This window comes from Neoarius graeffei, chromosome 18 (assembly GCF_027579695.1).
Source record: "Neoarius graeffei isolate fNeoGra1 chromosome 18, fNeoGra1.pri, whole genome shotgun sequence".
Classification (NCBI taxonomy): Eukaryota; Metazoa; Chordata; class Actinopteri; order Siluriformes; family Ariidae; genus Neoarius; species Neoarius graeffei.
The window spans coordinates 4,652,563-4,679,690 of NC_083586.1; the positions used below are offsets into that span (position 1 = coordinate 4,652,563).

Below are 27,128 nucleotides of genomic sequence, written 5' to 3' on the forward strand. Positions count from 1 at the left end.
TCCTTCAGAATTTAGCTTTTGTATACAACTGGGTTTCCCATCTAATACAGAGCTACCACTAATCTTGAATGTAACCATTCACGGTGAGTATTAAGATTAATAATTTAAGATTTTATGAGACTGATCTTTATTTATAATTTGATTAATTTAATTATCAATTATTACATAATTTATAATTTAATTAATCCCAATTCAACCTACAGAGGTTTGAAAAAAAGGTATATTTCCCAGATTTTTAACTCAAAATAAGGGAAAATTTCGGAAAGTCGAACTTTCTGAAAATTTCGGAAAGTCGGTAATCGAACTGACTTTTCTTCACAAAATTAAATTCGTCCTGCCATTTGGGCAAGTAGCGGCAATACACCTTTTTTGGTTTTGCCTCGCTCCTTTCTTTATTCATGTCTCTAGTCTCGCCGTCTACTGAAACTCGCTTCCTGAGGACAGTGCTTGAAGTGGAAAAAAAGAAGTGCAGGAACCCTGATTTTCTGACAATGCCATCCCGGTCATTCAAATAAGGTCAAATCAAGTTCAAATTTTTTAATTGAAAACTTCACAGTTTTTGTATTGCCTTCACGCATTTTGCAAAACTTGGCTCATAAGGACAATGCTCTACTCTTTTCATCTGTTGTTGTGCTACAGTATTTGTTGTTTGAACAGATGTGTTTTCACAATGACTCTGAGATATTATTTTTGAACGAAGTGTCTTAGTTTGTAGACAGCTGGAGTAAAAACAAATCAGAACTAAGAACCACAACCATATTAAGTTGTGTATGATTTTCCCCAGTTTTGTGCCCCAACTTCAAAAGAGCTTTGGTCACACAAGGAACACTCAGTTTTTCCCCTTTTTTTTTTTTATTGAAGTTCAAAGGTGATGAAGGGGTTGATTAGGGCTTGATTAGGTTGATAACCTTAAGAACAACAGAAAAACGTTGCATCATTTTAAGTTTAAACTAATAAAAACAAGTCATCACAACATTAAGTTTCAAAAATAAAAAATTAGTAATTAGTGCACTACAAGAAAAGCAAAAGAAGGTTTAACACCTTTAAGTTTACTAATCACATACATAAACACCTTTAAGTTTAACTAAGTTCACTAATCACCAAACCGCTCTCACGGTGCGCTCACTGGATGCGACCCAGCACACGGAAAGGACGCGGCCAATAACAAGAAGGTGCTGCTCAACGCGCTGCGCACAGCTGCTCAGCTCGCGCTGATTTTTTGGCGACGCATGATAAAGGCTGTACAGCTTGTCGAAGAAGATCTTAAAGTTGTTCATGCCATTGATCTGCTTTAAAACATCCCCAACTGCTAATCCAAGCCTGTGGTTGAGGCAGTGCCAGACAAACAAATGGGGAAACTTCGCACACAACTGCGCTGCCACTCCGGTGAAAATAAAGAAGTGCAGGAACGCAGTTCCGGTGCGTTCCGGCCCACTTCAAGCCCTGCCTGAGGAAAGAATTACGACCATCTTTTAGTTTTGTGAGAAGTTCCGAGCAGTGACCTTGGTCAGACTAGCGCTATGGTTCTGACAGTCTTCTTCACAGACATGCAATTAAAATCAATGTGTAATTACTAGACTGCCACCTGCTGTACTGGAGAGGGCAGGGACGTGAATTTATGGCCCGACTTCCTGCTGTAAACTCCGGTCAGAGGCGCGTCATGAATTCTGGACCTACCGACTTTTATATAATGTGAAAATACGGGATATTTTCGGGAAAATAAAAAAACGGGAAGACAGCAGGAAATAAGTCAAAACAAGGGATTTCCCGGGAAAAACGGGAGGGTTGACAGGTATGCCCTGTAGAACAGGATAAAGTGGCTAGAGATAATGAGATGAGTGAATATCTGTTCATTTAATACAAAAATACACATACCACTCCCTTCCAAAGCCTAATGGCTTGCTGGTATCTTTGAAAGACCAGCAGCAAAACACCTCAGAAAATATTTGTTATGCAAAAACAAATGAAAAAGAGGCTTTGTGCTTCTTTTCTCTCTAATATATTCTCTGTTGGGGCCGAGGACCCTAATGTCCCTAGATTAGGGATAAAATTAGCTCATGTTTAAAGTCGTTCAAATTCTGTAAAGCTGCTTTGCGACAATGTTTGTTAAAAGCGCTATACAAATAAACTTGACTTGACTTAATGTAGAGGCACCACTAAAACATAGAATTAAAATATTCAATTCTGTAATTATTAGAGTACATTTTTCTCTCCCTCCATCCATTCATCCATTTTCTATACTGCATTTCCATTGTGGGTCGTCGGTGAGCTGGAGCCAATCCTAGCTGACTATGATGGAGAAGCCGGGTACACCCTGGACAAGTCACCAGTCTATCTCAGGCGAAACACAGAGAGACAGACAGCCATTCACACTCACATTCATACATACGACCAATAAAGAGAAGCCAGTTGACCTCATCCTTTGGACTGTAGGAGGAAACTGGAGCATGCAGAGGAAACCCATGCAGGCACAAGGAGAACATGCAAACTCCACACAGAAAGACCCCCGATTGACTGGTATGTTCAGACCAGGAACCTGCTTGCTGTGAGGTGACAGTGACACTACACCTCTGTGCCACCCGAGTGTAGTTTATACATTAAAATGACTGCAATTATGTAAAAACATTAATTCCCTCCTTTCAGTATGTGTTTGCTTAAATGTGCTCAGGACAGGTTCCCCATGTGAGGCTGGATGTAGATAATATCACTATAGCCTTCTTTCATCTCAGAAATATTGCTCAGGTAAGAAATATAATGCCACTTCATGATGCATTAAACCTAGTTCATGCTTTTGTTACCTCCAGGTTGGATTATTGTGATGCCTGACTGTCTGAATGATCTAACAGGTGCATAAACAAGCTCCAGCAAGAGTCCTTACTAGAACTAGAAGATATGACCACATCACCCCTATCTTATCCACACTGCATTGCTTCCCAATCAAATTTCGCACTGATTATATACTACTACTATTTAACTATAAAGCACCAAATGTGCTTTATCTCGCGCCACAGTACCTGAATGAGTTTCTGGTCCTTTATGGCTCAGCACAACGACTTAGATCAAAAGCTGCAGGCTATCTGTTGGTAGCTAAAATAGTTAAGGCTCCAGCAGAGGGACAGCCTTCTCTCACAAATCCCCCCAGTTATGGAACAGCCGTACAAGTAGTGTTCGGGTCTCAGTGTTTAAGTCTTGGCTGAAAATATATTTGTTTCGTCAAGCCTTTTTATTACATAAAGTAGCAGATCTGGAGGGTTCTTGGGCAGAGAGTGTGTTGATAAGTGTCTTGAAGAGTGTTTTGAGGAGTGTTTTGAAGTGCCCTTGAGCAAGGCACCTAACCCCCAACTGCTCCACAGGCTGCTCTGGGTATGTTGTACATCGAGCTGTGAAATGTCTGTAATGTAATGTAATGTCATGGTAAAATGGGATGTTTGGATGCTGCCCCCCCCTTACACATTCACTCACATTTGTTGACAGTAGAGTGGCCTTATGTACACTTTATGTACCACGGCGCCCTCAAGTCTCTGTTATGTTCTGACTCTCCCTTTTAGTTATGCCGTCATATTTAGTCTTGCCGGAGTCCCCACTTGCACTCAGCACACAATGTTCACTGTTCGTAACCATTACATGTCAGTGAGCATACCTAACAATCTGTGTCTCTCTCTCTCTCTCTCTCTCTCTCTCTATTGTGCTACACATGCCACTCCTGAGATACCAGTGATGATGATCTGATGCGTTACTTCTGGCTGGAGTTCTCATCACTTCACTCCTGTGGAGGATGACCCCTTATGAACAGCCTAAAGATCCACTTAGAAAATAGCTTTGGAGAAAAACAGTTTTGCTGCGATGGCTCAGGACTGCAGTTGCCGTGAACAGTTTTGCATTCAAATCTCAATCAGTAAGCAGTTGATAACTTCAACAAAATAGACTTCATGCCAAAACTACAATGAATTTCCTGGTTACCCAGTTGCCCCTTTTGACTATATTGAGGTTTTTCACCTGACGTCACAGGGTCACGTGACGCCCTGGTGTCCACCATTTTGAACGTCAAGCTAGCTAATGTCAACAACAGTAGCTAGTATGTTACTGTAGCAATGTTTACGTTCAGTCATTTGGATGACTGTTAAAACCTTTCAGCCTCAAGTTTTTCCTTTACTGTATTTACTAGTTTACTGTAATTATGATCTGGCAGCTATTTACACCGGATCCAGTGTAAATAGCTGCCGGAGCCGACGTCTCAGCCTGCCCGAGCGCGCGCTCCGGCAGCTATTTACACCGGATCCAGTATAAATAGCTGCCGGATCATAATTACAGTAAACTAGTAAATACAGTAAAGGAAAAACTTGAGGCTGAAAGGTTTTAACAGTCATCCAAATGACTGAACGTAAACATTGCTACAGTAACATACTAGCTACTGTTGTTGACATTAGCTAGTGCTAACAGCTAGCTGCTAGTACACTGCTACAACACAGACACCGACCCTAATAATACAGTTCTTGGTCATTGCCTGGTAACAGCAAATTTATAACGGGCCATGTCTCAACAGACTAAGAAGTTATTTCAATGCCATTTAATAACATTTTGTTTATCCTGAGGACCGAAAGTAAATGAAAATGTGAACAAACCTTAGCTGTAATAAGATGGCGACCACTGGCTCTAGGGACGACCCGCTGATGTAGGCATGTTACCCAGCCTGACACAAAATATTTGTAGGCATCCAAACTCTTGTACGCTTTCAGATCAATACCTGTGTATGGCGATGGGTTTTTAACGACATAGGTATACAGATCATGTGGGCCGAAGTCAGGTAAAGACGAGGGCTTTGTGTACTTCCGTACGTCAGTGAACAATCCTGGTGGAAGCAGGTAAACGTCGTTCTCTAAGCCTGCTAACCTCAATTTTTGCAAATACCTCTCCCTCTGCTCACCCTGTAAATGCCCTACGTCGCTGGATAGTGAAGGTGTTTTCTGCATCTTGCTCCTTTTTCTTTTATGTTTTTCGTTTGTCGCCTTCCTCGCATTCAAACTGATTCGAGCCGTGACGTCCAAAATGGCAGCATCACATGACTTGGTCACGTGGGTGAAAAACCTCAATAGGACACAGTTATAGAAGTGAGGTATTTATAATCACACTGTCTGTTATCACCCAAATGAGGATGGGTTCCCTCAAGATTTCTTCCTTTTGTTGTCTCAGGAGTTGCCACTGTCACCTCAGGTTTGCTCAGTCGGCATAAATTTATATCTGGCTTTAATATAGTTCTGTAAAGTTGCTTTGCAGCAGTGTCTGTTGTTAATAGTTCTATACAAATAAAATTGAACTGAATGTAAAGCCAGGCTGCTGCAGCAACTCAACAATCTGTCAACACTGTAAGTGACACTGTCATGTGATGTTGTGGGGGCGGAGCTTCATGATGCTTCTTGAAACTTTATGATGTTTCCATATTAGCTTACAGAAAGTCCTCAGAATATTTTAATTCAGCTAAGACCATTCATCATGTTCACTGTTATATTAATGTGTCTGTGGCTTTCACTTGGTGAGTTTTGATTAGATTTTTTTTTTTATTTCAAAAGTTATGTGTTGAATTAATGATTAATTAGTCTGTGTGGTGTTGAGAAACAGCAGAATGTGGGTCTGACTTGTGTAGTTCTGGCTTGATTATGTAAAGGTTAAAAACATTATGTTCTCTATGACAGGTGACTCCATGGCAGATTCAATAGAGCCACTTTTCACTCGTGAAGTTGTACATGAAGGTGATGATGTCACTCTGTCCTGCAGCTACAGAAAATTCACTGGTACAGTCTACAACCTGCAATGGTACAGACAGCATCCAAAATCTACACCTGAGTTCCTTCTTTATATTGTTCCAAATGGAGCTCTTAGTTCCAACCTTCCTCCAAGAATGTCTGCTGAAGTTGATGAAGAGAATAAACAAGTGGATCTGCTCATCTCCTCTGCTGCTGTATCAGACTCTGCACTATACTACTGCGCTCTGCAGCCCACAGTGACAGGAAATCCAACTGCACTGTACAAAAACTTTCACACAGTTTTGTTTATACTGTCGGCAGTTCTGCTGATGATTTTGAGAAATTTTTGTTGGGAATCTCACTTTCTCTCTGAATATTTATAAAGGGATTATATTGGTGCCACATGTTGTATAATAGTATCATAAAGCAGTAAAACAGTTTTATTATACTGAAGACAAATGAACTAATAGGTTGCATAATTTGCATGCTCTCCAAACCTGATTTAATGAATTATCTCATCTCATTATCTCTAGCCACTTTATCCTGTTCTACTGGGTCACAGGCAAGCTGGAGCCTATCGTGCAAAAGGCAGGGTACACCCTGGACAAGTCACCAGGTCATCGCAGGGCTGACACATAGACACAGACAACCATTCACACTCACGCTCAATTTAGAGTCACCAGTTAACCTAACCTGCATGTCTTTGGGGGAAACCCACACAGACAACATGCAAACTCCACACAGAAAGGCCCTCGCGAGCCACGGGGATCGAACCCAGATCTTCTTGCTGTGAGGCGACAGCGCTAAGCGCTACACCACTGTGCCACCTGGCATAGGATGAGTTTTAAGCCTTAATATATAGACTGAGGCACTGCCTAAAAGCGGAGCTCCCATCTGCTTCTGGGTTGTAGAATTTTCTTATATCATAGCCAGCCTCTTTAGTTTTATTTCTTTACCGTTATAGTTACTATACTGTTTCCTTATGTTATACAAAACGTTGGGCGACAACAGCGACAAGTTACTCACTACTACACTATCCCAAATACTACTCTACTTCACTATTCACTTCACTAGTTGTTGGGTTTCCTGTGGTGGAAGGCACACACAGGACCAAAACCATCAGAAAACAATTCAATTCTATACCTATGGAGTTCCGCTATGAAAGAAAGATGTTTTTTTCTTCATTTTTTGAATGAGGGCACTATTCCTGGAGGTACTAGAATCACGGGTTGATGCGTGGAGCAAGCTGCTATTACAACTCCCTGCTCTAAGAATCTATTTAATAAAACACGCTCATGTAAAAAAAAAAAAAATCCAATAATAAACTGATAAGAACAGATACTACACTAAAGTCAATGGCTTTAAATATACCACTTCCACATATTAAAATCCAGAAAGGTATACACTGCTAGACTCCACCCCCAACAGCTGGATCCTTTTGAAGAGAGACATCATCTTGGGGGCGTGTATGTGCGTGTGTGTAGGGGAGTGTTTCCCTGCAGAAAGTTTGATATTTCTAACATTTGACCACCAAAAATGTCCAGCTCTACCAGAGCAAAGCCTGCAAAAATAAGCTGAACTCGTTAACATTCCTCTCCCCGGAAATCTTTAGTAAAAGGCGAAAGATTTATGCGGCAATGAAGAGAAACCTGAGCTACACTTAACACTGGATCAGGTTAGTGACACCGTCTAGAGTGTTTTCACGTGACATCCTCAAACCAGAAGTCGGCCATATTGGAGGCATCGGACACATCAACAGCAAAGCAATCTTTGTGAATTTTTCGTAAACAAACCAAATAATGGTGAATTACTGCACAGTTCTGGGTTGCCACAATCGCTCAGATCATGAGAAACATCTGCACTTCTACTGATTACCTAAAATAATCTAAACTCAGGGGGACGAAACCAGAAAATTGTCAGAGGAGCGTTGTCGTCTCTGGCTTGCCAAACTAAACCAGGATCTGACCGACAAAAATCCACACAACATAAGAGTGTGTTCAGTTCACTTTGTATCAGGTATGAGTTTTTTTAAGTTTTGATCAGTGTCTTAAAATTAAGCACAAAATTATATTTCTCCTGTCTAGCCGTGATGGTGCTTCTGTATGTTCTCTTGAGAAGAAGCTAAAGTTAAAAATCACAATCAGCCATCTGCTGTCAGCTGAGGTAGGCCCACAGGGGATGTGATTCATGATCTACAGTATATCACTGTACATCTAATGTACACAGTACACACCTTTGCTTTCACCAGATATTTGTCACCAAATTTCCATGCTTTTCGTTCCCTGACCCAACCACAGCACATCTGGCTATAGGCTTCTCGTCCCTTGAAACACTTCAGATCCTCAGCAATGTGTGGACTTAGCGAAAAAATTATGTACTTGATGATGTTTGGGTATGTTACAGCGGGCAGCAATGCATTGTCTTCACTCAGTTCCTCTCCCGTTTCGTATGGTTCCAGGCTGCAAATTAACTGCAGTTTCTCTCAGTAGCAGGCTCTTACACTGGGCTCCAGACTTTCTAGCAGCTTCTGCTGAATATAAATCTACAGACTGATTTTTAAAATAATTGCTAGAACTGCTTTATTTTAAAATGATTATTTTATTAAATTATTATCGTTGTTGAAATAAATTGTTAATTTTAAAAACCATTTTATTTTTATTTATTGATTATTTAAAAGCAAAAAATAATATGCTAATCTATACATTTATCAGATATTATTAGACTATAATATTTATACTTTATTATATATCTTAAAAACCTATTAAGCTTAAAGCTTTAATAGACATATGTACATATTTACATAAAGAATACGTAAAATATACTATACTTTACCATTACCATATATAAATTTGATGACTATTAATTTATAAATATTGATCATACTAAAGAGTGACATAATAACATCCTACTGTTAAACACCTGGATTTTTAAAGGTCCCATGGCATGAAATTTTCACTTTCTGAGGTTTTTTAACGTTAAAATGAGTTCCTCTGACCTTCTTAAGTCACCCCAGTGGCTAGAAATGTCATAATGTGTAAACCAAACTATGCCCACCCTTTGTCAACATTTGAGAATGGCGCGTCAAAATGGCGCATTGATAGGCTCTTCCCTTTACTACGTCAGCAAGGGAGATGATCCCCACGCCCCCCCTCTGGATTCCCACCCACTGTATGGATTGCCCGCCCAGCTCAAAAGTTGCGCTGTACATGGATGTGACAACACAGAAAGGAGTCTGTTTTTACTGCCGATGGGAGAGCCCCTGAAGACGCAGTGGCTTAATTTTATTTACTCCAATAATACACCGTCGAGTCTACCTAAGACAGTGTATGTTTGTCGGAAGCATTTTCCTGATGAATGTTTCCACAACTTGGGACAGTACAGGGCAGGTTTTGCACATCAACTGTCACTGAAGCCTGGGTCCGTACCAAGCATCCCTGCCGCATTAGCCACAAACACCGAACAAGTAAGTGTATAACTGTTAAGTCGTTTTGCCGTGTTTTAAAATCGGTGCCACTGTTCTGTAAAGTTATCCTACCGCTTGGATTTGTCCTACCAAGCCTACTGCGCATGCACGAAATCCAGGAGGGTAGGAAAATTCAACAGTAGTTTTGTCCTACCAATCAGCTGGGCTGATAGAAAATTCACGCATTTGCCGATTTTTATGTTTTGTGCGTATTGGTCGAGTCTTTGGCCAAGTCAAATAATTTGTAATGACTTGTTTTGAATAATAAAACGGTCTGTATGAGAGCTTGCTAATTGTAATGATGTCATGTGTTCTGCGCATGCGCAGTAGGCTTCGCGCATGCGCAGTAGGCTTGGTAGGACAAATCCAAGAGGTAGGATAACTTTTTACAGAACACCACGTTAGCCTTGCAATGGCTACATTAGCTGTGCAGCTAACCGCTTCCTGCAGTTAGCCAGGTACTCTGCGCTACAAAACCAACAAGCATGCAGCATGCTCTGTTAAACTGAGTCTAGTCTGGAAATTGACTGTAACTTATGAGCTTATGTTTGACTATTGCTCCGCAATGCATGTCTTCTGTTGGATAAGCGATATGTTGCTGTAGTTGCTGCTTCTATCCTCTTTGGTTATGGAGTGCGTGTTCAAGCCTAGGGTATTATACTGTACGTCCGTAAACTACCACTCCAAACACTCTCACTCTCTGTTCTCTGTGTCACGTTGAGTTTACAAAAGGAGTCCGAGGGAGAACGGGGTTTTGTCTTAGCAGCGTGGCTACAGGCGCTGATAGCAGCGAGTATGTGTGTGCATGCCCCCTCCGCCCATGGCCCGCCCCCACCCTCTACCCTTCCCCGCCTCCATGCTTCTCATTAGCAAAACGACGCACTAGGAAAAGGGCTGAAATAGGGCTTTCTCCCAGGAGGCTATATCTACGTGCCGAGGGTTCATTTCGAGAAAGGCTGCGGATATAACATCCGGAAACCTCCATGAGCCCATTTAAAGCATCAGCAAACCACCATGCCATGGGTCCTTTAACACTATAATATATAAACCTACAGACTGATTTGTAAAAATAAATGCCACAACTACTTTATTCTAAAATTATTATTAATTTATTATTTATACAATATTTAAATACATTCTTGTTTTTTAAATAAATTATTATTACCTTTTAATTAATTAATTAATTAATTAATTAAAAGTGTAGTGTCAAGGGTTACAGCTCGCTTAATATTTGGGATTGGGATGCACCTCCTGATGAAGCCTCCTCAGAATCTTAATGAGGGTCCAAATTCTGCCTTTTACGAGGAGGGGCTTCACTGCAGTCAGCCTCATCCCACCTCCTCCTTATCCCTGGACAATCATCACCTGGTAGCCTACAGGTTTCAAAATATTGGCGTTTGGGGTCCTCAAAGGGGGCAGGTGACATGAGGGGGTCGGGGCCCATGAAGGAGGTAGGTGACATGAGATGGATGAGGCCCATAAAGGAGGCAGGTGACATGAGGCAGATGGGGCCAATAAAGGGGGCGGGTGACATGAGGGGGATGGGGCCAATAAAGGGGGCGGGTGACGTGAGGGGGATGGGGCCAATAAAGGGGGCGGGTGACATGAGGGGGATGGGGCCAATAAAGGGGGCGGGTGACATGAGGGGTATGGGGCCCATAAAGGAGCCTATGACATGAGGGGAATGGGGCCAATAAAGGGGGCGGGTGACATGAGGGGGATGGGGCCAATAAAGGAGGCAGGTGACATGAGGGGGATGGGGCCAATAAAGGAGGTGGGTGACATGAGGGGAATGGGGCCAATAAAGGGGGTGGGTGACATGAGGGGGATGGGGCCAATAAAGGGGAGGGGTCATGTGAAAGAGTCGGGGTCCATAAAGGGGGCAGGTGATATGGGGGTGTCGGGTCATGTGAAGGGGTCAGGTCACATAAAGGAGATGGGTGACATGAGGGGATCAGTTCCCACAAAGGAGTTGGGGTCCGTTTCCCCAAAGGGGACAGGTTCCATAAGGGGGACAGAGACCTAAAAGGGGACTGGTTGCGTAAGGGGGATGGGGTGTTCATAGGGGTCCATAAAGGGGAGGGGCTCATCAAAGGGGACGGGGTCCTCAAAATCACCCCACACTCGTCACCATCCTCTTTCTCCCGCTGATCAAGCCTGTGGTCTTCTTCCTGGTCGTCATGCTCTTCTGTGCTGTCGTCGAGCATGATGACAGGAAACGTCCTTCCTGTGTCTAAAGAGATGGAGAAAAAAAAAGTGAGACACATCTGCACGTCTCGTCTAATGAATCAGAAACCTTTCTTTTTAGAACAGAGTCTGTTTTGTACAGCAGGAAATCCTCACTCGAATCATCCTTTACACCAAACACATTTACACAAGTGATGCTCCTGCAAACTCAGACACACAAACAATTCAGGAATTTTATCTTTTTTTTCTTTCCTTCTGTGAGAAATACATCAAGATGTGCAAAGACAATTCTGTACAGAGAATCTGTAATAAACATTCCCTTCAGTTTTCACCACCGGCCTGTGTGTTTTTAAACCCGATTCAATACCACCATCCCCTCAATGAAAGCATTTAAACACTCAGCTATCACATTGTGGACATTTCTAAAAATATGTTTGACTAAATGCTTTAATCCTTTCGCTTGTTGTCCTACTGTTTATCATCTCATTTCTGCTCAGTGACACACAGTTTTCTTTCCTATTAGTTCTACAGCACTTTTCTGAACCACACCAATCAACAACTCAATACAGTCATAAACTCCGACACATTTCATCTTATTGAAAACATTTTATCTGTTTTAACTCGGTTATTATTTCCCAGAGGGTCTATTCACTGTTTCACAGCCCAATAAAAACACAAATAAAACCCTGAACACTGAAAAACAATAATTTAGTCACATTAGCTATGCTAACTGTGCTAATTAGCTGGCTAGCTAACCTTAGCTTCGCTAATATTCCTCCTCAGAGTAACTAATTCACTTTTAATAAACTTCAAGTAAACTATTGGAGTTTTCCAACAAACAAACTAACAGTAAGTTACAGAAATAATTATCTCTTAAAACTTTAGCTGAATGGTTCATTTCTGCCCACATTAACATTTCTGAAATCATCAACACTTTTTTTTTCCTTTTCTGCTCGTTTGCTGTTTGTACTTTAACACATTTAATGACATTTTGAGCGCATCTGTCTGTTTTTAACACTCATCAGATTATCTGCAGTGTTTGTATCCGTTAGCTTTAATACTCACACAGTAATGTGCTAATGCTAACAGCTAATTAGCTTAGCAACCGGATCCGACTTTTCTGACTAGCCGCTAACTTTAGGCTCATTATCATGGATATAAACCGATTCGCCCAACAATAAGGATCTCGCCGCTTCCACAAATAAGCGTTTTGTGGGGATTTCCAAACATTTAAACACAAACACCTTTCAATTTCCGCGAGGTGGGCGGGGAGATCATGAATATTCATGAGGAAAGTGCCGCCTGATTGGCCGATGAAGTCTTTCTGTTCCACCGCGTTGCTTTATGAGGAAGCGGTTTTGTTTGGTTCCGAACCCATCAGTCCGAGTCCAATAATTATTCTACCATCAGGAAAAGCAGCACAGAATTTACTGCGATTGGTTTCAAATGCATGTTGCTGTGGTTCGTGGATTATTATCCGTGAATAAAGTTGGACTTTTCTTCAAAAGGAGTGAAATAAAAGATTTGTACAAAACACAGGTTTATAGCCCAAACCAGCATTATGTAATAATTCATTTACTGTGTTTTGATCCAATCCTATAATTAGCCTCTGATCAGGAAAAGGAGCACAAAATTTACTTTGATTGGTTTCAAATGATTATAATTTCATTTTCAGTCAGACTTCAGATGAGCATTTTAGACAGATTTATTTGTGAATATGTAGTTTTCACATTTTCATAACAGGCTTATTAAATAAATATACAGCAATAATGTTCCAACAAATATTTTAACGAGTCTGAGTTTTGACTTTGACAGAGTTACTAACGCACCAAAGATCATTGCATCATACAAAATAAATAAACACATTTAAATGTGTGCGAGGTGGCTGAGAGGTTAAAGTGATGGACTGCTAATCCATTGTGCTCTGTATGTGTGGGTTTGAGTCCCACCCTGGTTGCATGTTTGTTCTTTTGGGCGGCACGGTGGTGTAGTGGTTAGCATGGTCGCCTCACAGCAAGAAGGTTCCGGGTCGAACCCAGCGGCTGGTGAGGGCCTTTCTGTGTGGAATTTGCACGTTCTCCCTGTGTCTGCGTGGGTTTCCTCCAGGTGCTCTGGTTTCCCCCACAATCCAAAGACATGCAGTTCGGTTGATGTGGGGCAGCCTTGGGCTGAGGTGCCCTTGAGCAAGGTGCTGCTCACTGGGTGTGTGCATGTGTTTACTGCTTCAGATGGGTTAAATGCAGAGGATGAATTTCACTGTGCTTGAAGTGTGCATATGACAAATAAAGGTTTAAAAATAAATATTAACATAGAGTATATAAAATTCAATTTTAACAAACAAAGATTTAGGAAAAATGTAAACACCTGTAATTGAATTCATGACACCTTTTCTCGTTATCTATGCAAAGATCTGTACTATTAATTCAGATTTATTCCCTTTGCAGACTTTTTAATTCAAATCAATGTCTTTAAGTGTCAGATAGAAACACATCCTGGCTGATCGCTTCATCAGGGGGAAATGGGGGAACTGTCCTTAAACTGCTCACACACACAAAATACATTATGATTTAATGCTGTGGCAAAATACAGACAGACAATAATCAGCAATTACTGGTCGATAGTGATGGCCGTCTGAAGCCGAGGCTCGGAAGGGCATGCCGAGTATGAGGGGGGTGGCAGATGAAGCCCCGCCTCGAGGCGTGGTTCGTTCGGAAGAAAACCACATGAGGGACCACGTGAGGCTGGGGAGGGAATTTCTAAGAAAAGGAATCGCCTCAATCCAAACACAGTGAAAAAAAATTTGTTCCTCAACAAGAATCAATAAAGGTTCCCCTAAAAGTTACTCTGTGCACTGCACGGCTGCAGTAGCACTCACAGTCCCATCACACAAGCACTGAACACAAAGCTTACTCCCTTTATGTTTATGTACACCTTTTTATTGTGCAGACAAAATTATACTGACCATAAATCCATAGAAAGAGACAAAGTGTGTGTGTGTGTGTGTAAGAGAGAGACAGAGGGTCAACACCAAATAACATACAGGCAAACAAGTAAAGCAAACAAGCAAAAAAAAAAAATCTGATGACATAAGTTATTTTAAAATGGAACATTGTGCAAATTACTGTACATGCAAATAATAATGTAAAGTTGCAGAACATTGACGTGAGGTAGAAATTAAACATGCTGTACATTTCTCTTAGCAGTAGGTCGCTAGTGAAGTCTGCTGAATGAGAGTCCGAGTAATGAACCTTTTAGTGAATCACAACCGAGGCCTTGTTTATCATGGGTCATGTGGTTTTCTGCTCAACGATACAAAGCCTCAAAGCGGGGCTTCATCTGCCCCCTTATTCTTGATACGCGCTTCGAAGTCTCATTTGGCCATCACGATCTTTAAACAGTGATATCAATTAAAACTATGGTCAGGTTAAGGTAGGACAACAAATGCAAGTGTATGTTGATCTTTGTGGAGTTTATTAAATATATAGCTCAGTAACTGGCAAGGCAAGTCTAAAATGCCCATTATGAGTCTTGAAAGTATTTGTGTGTGTGTTTTGAGTATATTATGAAGCCATTGACAACAACAACAAAAATCTACGAAATCATTGTACTTAGCAACCAAAAAGTGTGATCCTGAGTGTGAACATAGATCTGGAGCAGGAGACCGAGACAAGACACCTCATCTCATCTCATCATCTTCAATGTTGCCTTAAAGACACTGCAAACAGTTGTTTTTTTCTGTAGCTCCCATCCCCCATTCCCACCTTATTTTTCCTCTCCTTTTTTCCAACTGATGACTTACAAACCCAAGTTCAATCAAATCTGACAAATTCCCAAATAGTCAACACAATGAATAAGTTTTAATTTCCCGCCTTTTTTCCTCTCCTTTTTTTTTTCAACTGATGACTTACTAACCCAAGTTCAATCAACACATACAAATCTGCAAAATTTTCAAATAGTCAACACAATGGATAGCAATAAATTTTACTTTCTAAAACTCATAAAGTTGAGTTCAAAATCCAAAAATTGTCAGAGCTCTTTGTGTTAAAGAGAGGTAGTAAGTGGACATAACTAAATGAGGCTGCAATTTTTTACAGTGTACGGTTATTCCGCAGTGCCAAATACATTACTGTTTCTGAAATGTGATCAGGAAATTTTACTGGATCACAGCAGATATATATTGGGGCATGTGCCCCAGTAAAATGGGTCTGGCGACGCCGATGGACAACTCATAAATTCAAGCAACAGGTTAAACACAAGCTTGACCCTTACTGTGCGGTGAGCTCTTTGGGATGGTGCTTCTGACTTTTGTTTCCAGATCGTAGGAACTGCTCCGCGTACCAGACGTCATTCAAATCCTTCTATGTGAATCTGCCTCACAAATTTATCTTTTGCAGAATGTATGGAGCAGACACCAAACTGTCCTGTCGGCTTGAAGTTATCTCTCTTTGTTGGTACAAATCAAACCCATTCATGCCGCAAGTGTCCTGCTGACTTTGGGCAACAATGGATCAAAAGTCTACTTTTTTCATCGGCTACACTTGAACAGCCTTGAAGGACACACCCCTTAGGAGGCATGCTTTGGTTTTAGTTTTGTTGCGGAATTTAAAAAAAAGTTTAAAATGTGCTGCACTTTGCAAAGCAAACGAAGCCAGAAATGCCACGAACTTTCAAGCATTTCGCATATGATGTCACTTCTTTGAATGAACAGTAACTTACCAGGAACGCGTTCGTGTAATGGCGGACTCAAAGAGCCAAACTTTACCAACTAAACAGAACATGTCCCCGGTCTCATATTAAAATGCAATTTAGACAGTAAACTATTTAACATGTCGAGTATTATAAGGTATAATTTCCAGAGGTAATGTAATTTTCGTAAGACGAGCACTTTAACGGAAACAAAGGGTTTGGGACATGACAGCTTGCTTGACCAAAAGGACCCTGTAGTTGAGACAATATGTGTATATTACAATCTGCAAACAAAAGCTCTACCGAGATTTGAACTCAGGTCACTGGAGTCAAAATCTACAGTGCTAACCATGACACCGAGGTCAGATTGCTTTCACCACCAAATTACTGCCATATACTGACATACACTTGGTCAAAGGCTAAAATGAACACACCCACCACAGTCCTGAAACCTGGGACCTTTAGATCTTCAGTCTAACGCTCTCCCTACTGAGCTATTTCAGCAAGAGTAGGGCACCAGCTGAGCAGTCACGTCACCAATATAAACATGAGTAGTTGCTAAATCCAATCGGTAAGGTCACATGGTGTTCCTTTTCAACCAAAATCTAATGAAATATAAAGTGATTAAAATAATATATAGTATCATCTGGAAGCATTACATATGTAATGTGCTAATTGATTAATGAAACTCTTTTACATTGTTGGCAATTTGTTTTATTCTAAGCGTGTTTTTAATTAAATGAAAAACGTTCACATGAAAGAATGAGCAAATAATAAGCTAACTAATGAGGTAAATGTGTTCTCTGTGCTCATTCATTTCACTGTTACCCCCCAATCATGCAGTCTCGATTATTTCACTGCTGTCAAGTGGGTAATGACCTCCCTTATAAGTTCATGTGCGCAGAGAGAGAGGTTTTGATAGCTGGACTTTCTCGGAGGTTCGAATCCCACTGGGGTTTTATCCCGGGGTTTCGTACCGGGCAGCAGATTCATCGTATTATATTTAGTTTTCAATATGATATTATTTTTCCAATATATATATTTTTTTGTATTCTTGTCTCAGCAATGGTGAAATCGAATTTGTAAATAAAATCAGAGCCCTGACTCAAAAGGATTCCTCAGAAATTGGCCAGTTCCGCCAGATCAGCCTTCTAAATGTTGAGGGAAAAATCTTCTTCAGCGTGGTGGCTCAAAGGCTGGCAAGTTATCTGCAAAGAAACAATCTGATTGACACATCAATCCAGAAAGCAGGCATCTTTTACAGACGAGTGAACGTGAGCGGGACAGGCAAAGTGCAGCCAGGTACTCTTTCTTTCTTTTACAGACGAGTGAACGTGAGTGGGACAGGCAAAGTGCAGCCAGGTACTCTTTCTTTCTTTTACAGACAAGCGAACGTGAGCGGGACAGGCAAAGTGCAGCCAGGTACTCTTTCTTTCTTTTACAGACAAGCAAACGTGAGTGGGACAGGCAAAGTGCAGCCAGGTACTCTTTCTTTCTTTTACAGACAAGCGAACGTGAGTGGGACAGGCAAAGTGCAGCCAGGTACTCTTTCTTTCTTTTACAGACAAGCAAACGTGAGTGGGACAGGCAAAGTGCAGCCAGGTACTCTTTCTTTCTTTTACAGGCAAGCGAACGTGAGTGGGACAGGCAAAGTGCAGCCAGGTACTCTTTCTTTCTTTTACAGGCAAGCGAACGTGAGTGGGACAGGCAAAGTGCAGCCAGGTACTCTTTCTTTCTTTTACAGGCAAGCGAACGTGAGTGGGACAGGCAAAGTGCAGCCAGGTACTCTTTCTTTCTTTTACAGGCAAGCGAACGTGAGTGGGACAGGCAAAGTGCAGCCAGGTACTCTTTCTTTCTTTTACAGACAAGCAAACGTGAGTGGGACAGGCAAAGTGCAGCCAGGTACTCTTTCTTTCTTTTACAGACAAGCAAACGTGAGTGGGACAGGCAAAGTGCAGCCAGGTACTCTTTCTTTCTTTTACAGACAAGCAAACGTGAGTGGGACAGGCAAAGTGCAGCCAGGTACTCTTTCTTTCGTTTACAGACAAGCGAACGTGAGTGGGACAGGCAAAGTGCAGCCAGGTACTCTTTCTTTCTTTTACAGACAAGCAAACGTGAGTGGGACAGGCAAAGTGCCGCCAAGTTCTCTTTCTTTCTTTTACAGACAAGCAAACGTGAGTGGGACAGGCAAAGTGCAGCCAGGTACTCTTTCTTTCTTTTACAGGTAAGCGAACGTAAGTGGGACAGGCAAAGTGCAGCCAGGTACTCTTTCCTTCTTTTACAGACGAGTGAACGTGAGCGGGACAGGCAAAGTGCAGCCAGGTACTCTTTCTTTCTTTTACAGACAAGCAAACGTGAGTGGGACAGGCAAAGTGCAGCCAGGTACTCTTTCTTTCTTTTACAGACAAGCGAACGTGAGTGGGACAGGCAAAGTGCAGCCAGGTACTCTTTCTTTCTTTTACAGACAAGCAAACGTGAGTGGGACAGGCAAAGTGCAGCCAGGTACTCTTTCTTTCTTTTACAGGCAAGCGAACGTGAGTGGGACAGGCAAAGTGCAGCCAGGTACTCTTTCTTTCTTTTACAGACAAGCAAACGTGAGTGGGACAGGCAAAGTGCAGCCAGGTACTCTTTCTTTCGTTTACAGACAAGCGAACGTGAGTGGGACAGGCAAAGTGCAGCCAGGTACTCTTTCTTTCTTTTACAGACAAGCAAACGTGAGTGGGACAGGCAAAGTGCCGCCAAGTTCTCTTTCTTTCTTTTACAGACAAGCAAACGTGAGTGGGACAGGCAAAGTGCAGCCAGGTACTCTTTCTTTCTTTTACAGGTAAGCGAACGTAAGTGGGACAGGCAAAGTGCAGCCAGGTACTCTTTCCTTCTTTTACAGACGAGTGAACGTGAGCGGGAAAGGCAAAGTGCAGCCAGGTACTCTTTCTTTCTTTTACAGACAAGCGAACGTGAGCGGGACAGGCAAAGTGCAGCCAGGTACTCTTTCTTTCTTTTACAGACAAGCAAACGTGAGTGGGACAGGCAAAGTGCAGCCAGGTACTCTTTCTTTCTTTTACAGACAAGCGAACGTGAGTGGGACAGGCAAAGTGCAGCCAGGTACTCTTTCTTTCTTTTACAGACAAGCAAACGTGAGTGGGACAGGCAAAGTGCCGCCAAGTTCTCTTTCTTTCTTTTACAGACAAGCGAACGTGAGTGGGACAGGCAAAGTGCAGCCAGGTACTCTTTCTTTCTTTTACAGGTAAGCGAACGTGAGTGGGACAGGCAAAGTGCAGCCAGGTACTCTTTCTTTCTTTTACAGGTAAGCGAACGTGAGTGGGACAGGCAAAGTGCAGCCAGGTAATCTTTCTTTCTTTTACAGACAAGCGAACGTGAGTGGGACAGGCAAAGTGCAGCCAGGTACTCTTTCTTTCTTTTACAGACGAGTGAACGTGAGTGGGACAGGCAAAGTGCAGCCAGGTACTCTTTCTTTCTTTTACAGACAAGCGAACGTGAGCGGGACAGGCAAAGTGCAGCCAGGTACTCTTTCCTTCTTTTACAGACAAGCGAACGTGAGCGGGACAGGCAAAGTGCAGCCAGGTACTCTTTCCTTCTTTTACAGACGAGTGAACGTGAGTGGGACAGGCAAAGTGCAGCCAGGTACTCTTTCTTTCTTTTACAGACGAGTGAACGTGAGTGGGACAGGCAAAGTGCAGCCAGGTACTCTTTCTTTCTTTTACAGACAAGCGAACGTGAGCGGGACAGGCAAAGTGCAGCCAGGTACTCTTTCTTTCTTTTACAGACAAGCGAACGTGAGTGGGACAGGCAAAGTGCAGCCAGGTACTCTTTCTTTCTTTTACAGACAAGCGAACGTGAGCGGGACAGGCAAAGTGCAGCCAGGTACTCTTTCCTTCTTTTACAGACAAGCGAACGTGAGCGGGACAGGCAAAGTGCAGCCAGGTACTCTTTCCTTCTTTTACAGACGAGTGAACGTGAGTGGGACAGGCAAAGTGCAGCCAGGTACTCTTTCTTTCTTTTACAGGCAAGCGAACGTGAGCGGGACAGGCAAAGTGCAGCCAGGTACTCTTTCTTTCTTTTACAGACGAGCGAACGTGAGTGGGACAGGCAGAGTGCAGCCAGGTACTCTTTCTTTCTTTTACAGACAAGCGAACGTGAGTGGGACAGGCAAAGTGCAGCCAGGTACTCTTTCCTTCTTTTACAGACGAGTGAACGTGAGTGGGACAGGAAAAGTGCAGCCAGGTACTCTTTCTTTCTTTTACAGACGAGTGAACGTGAGCGGGACAGGCAAAGTGCAGCCAGGTACTCTTTCTTTCTTTTACAGACAAGCGAACGTGAGCGGGACAGGCAAAGTGCAGCCAGGTACTCTTTCTTTCTTTTACAGGTAAGCGAACGTGAGTGGGACAGGCAAAGTGCAGCCAGGTACTCTTTCTTTCTTTTACAGACGAGTGAACGTGAGCGGGACAAGCAGAGTGCAGCCAGGTACTCCTTTCTTTCTTTTACAGACAAGCGAACGTGAGCGGGACAGGCAAAGTGCCGCCAGGTACTCTTTCTTTCTTTTCCAGACAAGTGAACGTGAGTGGGACAGGCAAAGTGCAGCCAGGTACTCTTTCTTTCTTTTACAGGCAAGCGAACGTGAGTGGGACAGGCAAAGTGCAGCCAGGTACTCTTTCTTTCTTTTACAGACAAGCGAACGTGAGCGGGACAGGCAGAGTGCAGCCAGGTACTCTTTCTTTCTTTTACAGACAAGTGAACGTGAGCGGGACAGGCAAAGTGCCGCCAGGTACTCTTTCTTTCTTTTCCAGACAAGTGAACGTGAGTGGGACAGGCAAAGTGCAGCCAGGTACTCTTTCTTTCTTTTACAGGCAAGCGAATGTGAGCGGGACAGGCAAAGTGCAGCCAGGTACTCTTTCTTTCTTTTACAGACAAGCGAACGTGAGCGGGACAGGCAAAGTGCAGCCAGGTACTCTTTCTTTCTTTTACAGGCAAGCGAACGTGAGCGGGACAGGCAAAGTGCAGCCAGGTACTCTTTCTTTCTTTTACAGACGAGTGAACGTGAGTGGGACAGGCAAAGTGCAGCCAGGTACTCTTTCTTTCTTTTACAGACGAGTGAACGTGAGTGGGACAGGCAAAGTGCAGCCAGGTACTCTTTCTTTCTTTTACAGACAAGCGAACGTGAGCGGGACAGGCAAAGTGCAGCCAGGTACTCTTTCTTTCTTTTATAGACGAGTGAACGTGAGTGGGACAGGCAAAGTGCAGCCTGGTACTCTTTCTTTCTTTTACAGACGAGTGAACGTGAGCGGGACAGGCAAAGTGCAGCCAGGTACTCTTTCTTTCTTTTACAGACGAGTGAACGTGAGCGGGACAGGCAAAGTGCAGCCAGGTACTCTTTCTTTCTTTTACAGACGAGTGAATGTGAGCGGGACAGGCAAAGTGCAGCCAGGTACTCTTTCTTTCTTTTACAGACGAGTGAACGTGAGCGGGACAGGCAAAGTGCAGCCAGGTACTCTTTCTTTCTTTTACAGACGAGTGAACGTGAGCGGGACAGGCAAAGTGCAGCCAGGTACTCTTTCTTTCTTTTACAGACGAGTGAACGTGAGTGGGACAGGCAAAGTGCAGCCAGGTACTCTTTCTTTCTTTTACAGACGAGTGAACGTGAGCGGGACAGGCAAAGTGCAGCCAGGTACTCTTTCTTTCTTTTACAGACGAGTGAACGTGAGCGGGACAGGCAAAGTGCAGCCAGGTACTCTTTCTTTCTTTTACAGACGAGTGAACGTGAGTGGGACAGGCAAAGTGCAGCCAGGTACTCTTTCTTTCTTTTACAGACGAGTGAACGTGAGTGGGACAGGCAAAGTGCAGCCAGGTACTCTTTCTTTCTTTTACAGACGAGTGAACGTGAGTGGGACAGGCAAAGTGCCGCCAGGTACTCTTTCTTTCTTTTCCAGACAAGTGAACGTGAGTGGGACAGGCAAAGTGCAGCCAGGTACTCTTTCTTTCTTTTACAGACAAGCGAACGTGAGCGGGACAGGCAAAGTGCAGCCAGGTACTCTTTCTTTCTTTTACAGGCAAGCGAACGTGAGCGGGACAGGCAAAGTGCAGCCAGGTACTCTTTCTTTCTTTTACAGACGAGTGAACGTGAGTGGGACAGGCAAAGTGCAGCCAGGTACTCTTTCTTTCTTTTACAGACGAGTGAACGTGAGTGGGACAGGCAAAGTGCAGCCAGGTACTCTTTCTTTCTTTTACAGACAAGCGAACCTGAGCGGGACAGGCAAAGTGCAGCCAGGTACTCTTTCTTTCTTTTATAGACGAGTGAACGTGAGTGGGACAGGCAAAGTGCAGCCTGGTACTCTTTCTTTCTTTTACAGACGAGTGAACGTGAGCGGGACAGGCAAAGTGCAGCCAGGTACTCTTTCTTTCTTTTACAGACGAGTGAACGTGAGCGGGACAGGCAAAGTGCAGCCAGGTACTCTTTCTTTCTTTTACAGACGAGTGAACGTGAGCGGGACAGGCAAAGTGCAGCCAGGTACTCTTTCTTTCTTTTACAGACGAGTGAACGTGAGCGGGACAGGCAAAGTGCAGCCAGGTACTCTTTCTTTCTTTTACAGACGAGTGAACGTGAGCGGGACAGGCAAAGTGCAGCCAGGTACTCTTTCTTTCTTTTACAGACGAGTGAACGTGAGCGGGACAGGCCAAGTGCAGCCAGGTACTCTTTCTTTCTTTTACAGACGAGTGAACGTGAGCGGGACAGGCAAAGTGCAGCCAGGTACTCTTTCTTTCTTTTACAGACGAGTGAACGTGAGTGGGACAGGCAAAGTGCAGCCAGGTACTCTTTCTTTCTTTTACAGACGAGTGAACGTGAGTGGGACAGGCAAAGTGCAGCCAGGTACTCTTTCTTTCTTTTACAGACGAGTGAACGTGAGTGGGACAGGCAAAGTGCAGCCAGGTACTCTTTCTTTCTTTTACAGGTAAGCGAACGTGAGTGGGACAGGCAAAGTGCAGCCAGGTACTCTTTCTTTCTTTTACAGACGAGTGAACGTGAGTGGGACAGGCAAAGTGCAGCCAGGTACTCTTTCTTTCTTTTACAGGTAAGCAAACGTGAGTGGGACAGGCAAAGTGCAGCCAGGTACTCTTTCTTTCTTTTACAGACAAGCGAACGTGAGCGGGACAGGCAAAGTGCAGCCAGGTACTCTTTCTTTCTTTTACAGACGTTTGAACGTGAGCGGGACAGGCAAAGTGCAGCCAGGTGCTCTTTCTTTCTTTGACAGGTAAGCGAACGTGAGTGGGACAGGCAAAGTGCAGCCAGGTACTCTTTCTTTCTTTTACAGGTAAGCGAACGTGAGCGGGACAGGCAAAGTGCAGCCAGGTACTCTTTCTTTCTTTTACAGACAAGCGAACGTGAGCGGGACAGGCAAAGTGCAGCCAGGTGCTCTTTCTTTCTTTTCCAGACGAGTGAACGTGAGCGGGACAGGCAAAGTGCAGCCAGGTACTCTTTCTTTCTTTTACAGGCAAGCGAACGTGAGCGGGACAGGCAAAGTGCAGCCAGGTACTCTTTCTTTCTTTTACAGACGAGTGAACGTGAGCGGGACAGGCAAAGTGCAGCCAGGTACTCTTTCTTTCTTTTACAGACGAGTGAATGTGAGTGGGACAGGCAAAGTGCAGCCAGGTACTCTTTCTTTCTTTTACAGGCCAGCGAACGTGAGCGGGACAGGCAAAGTGCAGCCAGGTACTCTTTCTTTCTTTTACAGACGAGTGAACGTGAGTGGGACAGGCAAAGTGCAGCCAGGTACTCTTTCTTTCTTTTTCAGACAAGCGAACGTGAGTGGGACAGGCAAAGTGCAGCCAGGTACTCTTTCTTTCTTTTACAGACAAGCGAACGTGAGCGGGACAGGCAAAGTGCAGCCAGGTACTCTTTCTTTCTTTTATAGGCAAGCGAACGTGAGTGGGACAGGCAAAGTGCAGCCAGGTACTCTTTCTTTCTTTTACAGACAAGCGAACGTGAGCGGGACAGGCAAAGTGCAGCCAGGTACTCTTTCTTTCTTTTACAGACAAGCGAACGTGAGTGGGACAGGCAAAGTGCAGCCAGGTACTCTTTCTTTCTTTTACAGACAAGCGAACGTGAGCGGGACAGGCAAAGTGCAGCCAGGTACTCTTTCTTTCTTTTACAGACAAGCAAACGTGAGTGGGACAGGCAAAGTGCAGCCAGGTACTCTTTCTTTCTTTTACAGACAAGCGAACGTGAGTGGGACAGGCAAAGTGCAGCCAGGTACTCTTTCTTTCTTTTACAGACAAGCAAACGTGAGTGGGACAGGCAAAGTGCAGCCAGGTACTCTTTCCTTCTTTTACAGACAAGCGAACGTGAGTGGGACAGGCAAAGTGCAGCCAGGTACTCTTTCCTTCTTTTACAGACAAGCGAACGTGAGCGGGACAGGCAAAGTGCAGCCAGGTACTCTTTCCTTCTTTTACAGACGAGTGAACGTGAGTGGGACAGGCAAAGTGCAGCCAGGTACTCTTTCTTTCTTTTACAGACGAGTGAATGTGAGTGGGACAGGCAAAGTGCAGCCAGGTACTCTTTCTTTCTTTTACAGACGAGCGAACGTGAGCGGGACAGGCAAAGTGCAGCCAGGTACTCTTTCTTTCTTTTACAGACGAGCGAACGTGAGCGGGACAGGCAAAGTGCAGCCAGGTACTCTTTCCTTCTTTTACAGACAAGCGAACGTGAGCGGGACAGGCAAAGTGCAGCCAGGTACTCTTTCCTTCTTTTACAGACGAGTGAACGTGAGTGGGACAGGCAAAGTGCAGCCAGGTACTCTTTCTTTCTTTTACAGGCAAGCGAACGTGAGCGGGACAGGCAAAGTGCAGCCAGGTACTCTTTCTTTCTTTTACAGACGAGCGAACGTGAGTGGGACAGGCAGAGTGCAGCCAGGTACTCTTTCTTTCTTTTACAGACAAGCGAACGTGAGTGGGACAGGCAAAGTGCAGCCAGGTACTCTTTCCTTCTTTTACAGACGAGTGAACGTGAGTGGGACAGGAAAAGTGCAGCCAGGTACTCTTTCTTTCTTTTACAGACGAGTGAACGTGAGCGGGACAGGCAGAGTGCAGCCAGGTACTCTTTCTTTCTTTTACAGACAAGCGAACGTGAGCGGGACAGGCAAAGTGCAGCCAGGTACTCTTTCTTTCTTTTACAGACAAGCGAACGTGAGCGGGACAGGCAAAGTGCAGCCAGGTACTCTTTCTTTCTTTTACAGGTAAGCGAACGTGAGTGGGACAGGCAAAGTGCAGCCAGGTACTCTTTCTTTCTTTTACAGACAAGCGAACGTGAGTGGGACAGGCAAAGTGCAGCCAGGTACTCTTTCTTTCTTTTACAGACAAGCGAACGTGAGTGGGACAGGCAAAGTGCAGCCAGGTACTCTTTCTTTCGTTTACAGACAAGCGAACGTGAGTGGGACAGGCAAAGTGCAGCCAGGTACTCTTTCTTTCTTTTACAGACAAGCGAACGTGAGTGGGACAGGCAAAGTGCAGCCAGGTACTCTTTCTTTCTTTTACAGGCAAGCGAACGTGAGTGGGACAGGCAAAGTGCAGCCAGGTACTCTTTCTTTCTTTTACAGACAAGCGAACGTGAGTGGGACAGGCAAAGTGCAGCCAGGTACTCTTTCTTTCTTTTACAGACAAGCGAACGTGAGTGGGACAGGCAAAGTGCAGCCAGGTACTCTTTCTTTCTTTTACAGGCAAGCGAACGTGAGTGGGACAGGCAAAGTGCAGCCAGGTACTCTTTCTTTCTTTTACAGACAAGCGAACGTGAGTGGGACAGGCAAAGTGCAGCCAGGTACTCTTTCTTTCTTTTACAGACAAGCAAACGTGAGTGGGACAGGCAAAGTGCAGCCAGGTACTCTTTCTTTCGTTTACAGACAAGCGAACGTGAGTGGGACAGGCAAAGTGCAGCCAGGTACTCTTTCTTTCTTTTACAGACAAGCAAACGTGAGTGGGACAGGCAAAGTGCCGCCAAGTTCTCTTTCTTTCTTTTACAGACAAGCAAACGTGAGTGGGACAGGCAAAGTGCAGCCAGGTACTCTTTCTTTCTTTTACAGACAAGCGAACGTGAGTGGGACAGGCAAAGTGCAGCCAGGTACTCTTTCTTTCTTTTACAGACAAGCGAACGTGAGTGGGACAGGCAAAGTGCAGCCAGGTACTCTTTCTTTCTTTTACAGACAAGCAAACGTGAGTGGGACAGGCAAAGTGCAGCCAGGTACTCTTTCTTTCTTTTACAGGCAAGCGAACGTGAGTGGGACAGGCAAAGTGCAGCCAGGTACTCTTTCTTTCTTTTACAGACAAGCGAACGTGAGTGGGACAGGCAAAGTGCAGCCAGGTACTCTTTCTTTCTTTTACAGACAAGCAAACGTGAGTGGGACAGGCAAAGTGCAGCCAGGTACTCTTTCTTTCTTTTACAGGCAAGCGAACGTGAGTGGGACAGGCAAAGTGCAGCCAGGTACTCTTTCTTTCTTTTACAGACAAGCGAACGTGAGTGGGACAGGCAAAGTGCAGCCAGGTACTCTTTCTTTCTTTTACAGACAAGCAAACGTGAGTGGGACAGGCAAAGTGCAGCCAGGTACTCTTTCTTTCGTTTACAGACAAGCGAACGTGAGTGGGACAGGCAAAGTGCAGCCAGGTACTCTTTCTTTCTTTTACAGACAAGCAAACGTGAGTGGGACAGGCAAAGTGCCGCCAAGTTCTCTTTCTTTCTTTTACAGACAAGCAAACGTGAGTGGGACAGGCAAAGTGCAGCCAGGTACTCTTTCTTTCTTTTACAGGTAAGCGAACGTGAGTGGGACAGGCAAAGTGCAGCCAGGTACTCTTTCTTTCTTTTACAGGTAAGCGAACGTAAGTGGGACAGGCAAAGTGCAGCCAGGTACTCTTTCCTTCTTTTACAGACGAGTGAACGTGAGCGGGACAGGCAAAGTGCAGCCAGGTACTCTTTCTTTCTTTTACAGACAAGCGAACGTGAGCGGGACAGGCAAAGTGCAGCCAGGTACTCTTTCTTTCTTTTACAGACAAGC

At 43.9% G+C, this 27,128-nt stretch overlaps 1 protein-coding gene, 1 non-coding gene and 1 pseudogene across 2 annotated transcripts in view; all 3 read right to left on the minus strand.

Annotated features, from left to right (window-relative positions):
* Positions 1-27,128, minus strand: part of LOC132865856 (zinc finger protein 850-like) — a 1,522,149-nt gene that overhangs the window by 1,355,697 nt on the left and 139,324 nt on the right. The gene's annotated exons all lie outside the window — the stretch shown is intronic.
* LOC132866867 (U2 spliceosomal RNA) lies at positions 6,933-7,110 on the minus strand (annotated as a pseudogene).
* LOC132866870 (U5 spliceosomal RNA) lies at positions 7,284-7,398 on the minus strand. Its single transcript, XR_009650637.1, has one exon. It is a non-coding gene; the product is annotated as a U5 spliceosomal RNA (small nuclear RNA).